At 32.2% G+C, this 4404-nt stretch overlaps 1 long non-coding RNA gene across 1 annotated transcript; it reads left to right on the top strand.

Moving 5' to 3' along the window:
• The first annotated feature begins 284 nt into the window (after positions 1-284).
• Positions 285-3472, top strand: LOC117320451. The gene is made up of 2 exons (XR_004531044.1): positions 285-657; positions 3236-3472. It is a non-coding gene; the product is annotated as an uncharacterized LOC117320451 (long non-coding RNA).
• The last annotated feature ends 932 nt before the right edge of the window (positions 3473-4404 follow it).

Here is a 4404-nt window from a genome sequence, read left to right as displayed (position 1 = left end):
AATCCCTTTGATTTATTGAATATCCATAGAATATATTTGCCCTCCCATCTTTTACGTTGTCAATATGAAGGGCGCATCTTCGTCACTCGAATTAGGTTACATGTATTGAACAAGAAACCTCTCGGCGCTATTCCAGAAACAACAGATATTATTGATAGACAATGAATTTAATAATTATGCTTCTATCACGTTTCTATATTTCACTCAATTTGGTTTCTAGCAATAGCCTACATTGGTTTCAGTTGGACCAGTTTAGTTTAAAACATGAATATATATGTGTTGTAAAGGTAAACAGTTCATAAAGTTACTTACACATTGACTTTATAAACGTTTTGACAAAAAAGTACGAAACTTGGATTATGAATTATGGTACTTCTTCTATGACGAAACGCATTTTCTTCCATATTATTTCGAAACTAGGAAACTAGAAAGTTGAACCATGTTTTCTTATTCAGTGTGGTACGTGATAATACACGACATAATCTATGAACGATATAGCCGTTAATTATAAAGGGCAATAACTCTGATAAACATACGTTAAATATATGAAAACATAAAATGTAATGTAGGATGCTTCCTTAAAGTCAAAGTGATGAATTTCTATTTATAATAATTATTATGTTTTAGCCACAACAAAATAAAATTACTGTGCCAGAAGTAAGTACGACTTTGCTGTCTCAGCTGAAAAGTGTAATGACATTCAGCTCTGCTTGTTTTTCTATTTACGGTATATAATACGATGCTTATATATATGAAAGCAACGTAAGGTGTGGTTTTGTATGCTTGGGATTGAGTTGAAATGGATAATATTTCTAATCTTTGCATATGCTTGCTTTTAAGGTGATGATCTATAAAGAATGTATAATATTATACATGTGTGTAATTTGAAATAGCTCAGACATGAATTTTAAATGTTCAAATGTGTTTGGAATACCTCTTTCATATTATAACCTTAAATGTCAATTTCACAACGCCTTGTTAATATTGAATATGTTAAAGAGAACGGTCGTGACAAATGCACAAATTGTAATCGGTTAAAATATACAAATAGCGAATGTTCGAAAGTCTTCAATACCGCCTTAACAATTCAGAAACAGTAGCTGCATTGTTGATTTATCGCCATAATTTACTGCTATTAAGATGGTCCTGATGTATCTACACATGCTGAATACTATACAGTATTCGTATGCTCTTCGTTCACGTTTTAGCTTTACTTCTTTTATCATTGTCAGTGCAGAAAAAAACCTGATTATATATCAAGGCGAATAAGTATGTATATACACAGAATACGGTAAATGTGCTTAAAATCACATTATATAGTAAAAAACCCATTTTGTCATTACGTAATAAAATCTCACTGTGTATTCCTAAAAATAGGCAGGTAGGAAGAAACTGACGAGTGTTATTTACGGAAACCTGTACGCATACTTAAATTTCGGAAAATAGTGGCATCAGTTCAGATTTAACCGCGTATATTAGACATGTATCTGTTATAGAATTTTTCAAAATTACGCAATATTTCAACATTACCAAAGTGATTGCATTATGGGACCAGACATTCTCGATCCTCATTGGCTGCCAAGCTTACTTGAACACATTATGCTAAAAGAGTGAACCAAAGGGACGTAACTCTTGTTGATCAAAATGGACTTCCGTTCTATCTATACTTCAATATTTAAAGTCATTTTGTTAACCTAGCACTTCTTCTGAAATCCCATATCATTTACCATATAAGTTCCTAGAGGGATAAGACAAGTGTATGATGCTTTTTTAGAGTCAAAATTTAAAGTCGGCAAATACTGTTCTCATACCAAGTCCTATCTAATCACATGGGCGTGTTAGTCTTACATTAAGAAAGTAGCCAGAAATGCATATATATCAAGACATAAAGGTATTTGCTATTTATAATATATATGTATTTTTCTATAATATATATTTATTATATAAGACTAGATATGGCCTGGATCAAATTTCGTACTTTTGACGTTTACGACACTTGCTGTAATTATATGGGTAAATATACATCTATATGTGATGGAAACTTATTCATCAATCTTTATATTTCACGTTGTATATTGCAGAGAAACATAGATAATGATTTATCTATGTGTGCGGTATATCCAATAGCAATGTGTCAAATTTATGGCATAAACTTTCAAACGTACAAGTACCATTACAATGTAATACATTTAATTAAAAGTATAGACAATCTTAATAAAAAAAAAAGATACATCATCGCCCTGTCAAAAATATTTTGAAATTAATTGCATTTGGTGTCTTAAGGTAATGAATGGATAATCAATCATACTATTTTATATACAAAACTTTGGAAACCAAATTAAGATATTGTACGCTGTTAAAGATATAACTTTCCGTTCTACATTTCGATTTAAATTACAAATGTACACACAAGTCGATTTGAACGTCATTGAGGGATCTTGACAATACCCCAAAATGAGCTTCACAATTAAACAAATGTAATTAATTACACGAGCCTAGCAATGATGACAAATCGGATTAAAGGTACTTTGTCAAATGCATGTTTGTAAACACGTGTACACCGGATGACTCAAAAGGTGTAATCAATAAAAATCATAAATATGTAAATTGTTTGCATTAATTTTGAATTAGAATTCCCTATAAAATTTTAAACACTTTTTTAAAAGAAATAACATGGAATTTAATGCTAATCACGATGACTAAAAAAATCAAAGTAAAAAAAAAAGCCTTAAGATAATATAACAGGGAGAATATTCAAATATCACACGGAGACGAAATGGTGAATAGTACATTAATTGTGTACTAAACCCGGTTTTATTTAAAAAAATACTTTTTGTTTTACAACAAAATTGAAGATGACCAATTTGATAGAATCGTACTGACAATGTAATTACATTCTCACTACGTTACAAGAACATCTAACAACATCCCATTAGAGGTCACATCGGGTGACCTTTGAGATGTAAATTTGTTGATGTCATCGAAGCAAACCATTTCGGCACAGTATTTTTGGGACGAAATCACTTGAAGCAAATTGACAGAATATGCAACCTATGCACTCTAGTCATGCTAATTCGGACATAAAATTCACTTTCAAGATTCTGGAAGTAGTCATTTGATTGGCTAATCCGAAAGGTCAAAACGACGTGACCCCTTATGGGATGTTGTTTCATGCTGATAAATTATTATAACTGATCCACTTTAAATATAACTTTGTCCCTGTTTGTTATTACAGTATGGATGATGAGGGATTACGACACCCCAGACTTCTTTGACTTCTTCGGCTAAATGACGTCACATCCGCCCTCTATGACTCCCAAGTCGCCCACAGCACCCCATGTGAATTCCGGCATTAAATGCCGCCAATTTGTTGTCTCGTTGCCTGTTATAACTGTTTTGTTCTTTTTCACTTTATTGTCCAATGAAGTGTGTCATGTGACTTGTTATCTGCTATTAAATAATTTATACTGTACAATTTTGTAGTTTTATTATTATTATTATTATTTTTTTTTTTTTATTATTTATTTATTTACTTATGCTATTTTTTAAGCACATTGTATTTGGTATTGTAAATATATCCTCATCACAACTACAACATACATATAGATGCTCTGCAGAAGAGCCTAAAATCGGTAATATCCGATACTGTGTAGCTCAGACAACAGACTAATCGCCAGGATAACTACACTGTATGGTGTTCCCCGCGTTTATGTCGAAGGAGGAGGGCAATATTGGAAATTTGGCCCTAAAGGAATACCATAGATAACACTGAGGAAGAAGCATGGCGGATTGACAGGGATAAATTTCGAACATAAATATCTTGAAAAATATATATTTTTCACAATTCTCTTGCTAATTCGTTTCATTAGCAGACATTTCAAGTGATACAGAGTAAATTGATTCAACAAAATGAAACTTAAGCTAGCAGTGTCATTTCAATATTGTTAATTTGAAGCTGAAAATTGAAAAGAGAAGAAAGGAGATGGAGGAGTGAGAAGAAAATAATACTTCTGAATTAATATATATGTATATATATACCACTCCTAGATATTATGATTGCATGACGATTTGATACCACGAGATTTATGCTGCAACTTCAATGGATGCGATGTTAGTGAAGATACATATATACGATTAGCCATTCCAATACAATTGAGAGATAGATTCAGAAGAGTTGAACTTATTGAATTATTAGTATCGTCATTGATGTCATGGACCAAAGTGTTAATATCTTGGGGAGGCGACGGAGGAAACTCAAAAGGTCGAAAGAAGGTCAGCTATAGGAGCAAAGCTGTATTTAGATAGTTTCCAATTTCAACATGATTTCAAAACACGCAGAAGTGATATTTTACCGTGGCATTCCAAAGATTATGGAAACTGGCAATTGCGCAATTCGGCATCAAG

The sequence above is a fragment of the Pecten maximus genome, unplaced genomic scaffold (genome assembly GCF_902652985.1).
Source record: "Pecten maximus unplaced genomic scaffold, xPecMax1.1, whole genome shotgun sequence".
Taxonomy (NCBI): domain Eukaryota; kingdom Metazoa; phylum Mollusca; class Bivalvia; order Pectinida; family Pectinidae; genus Pecten; species Pecten maximus.
Note: the sequence above shows the minus strand (reverse complement) of the source record. Positions and strands in the feature narration are given on the sequence as shown.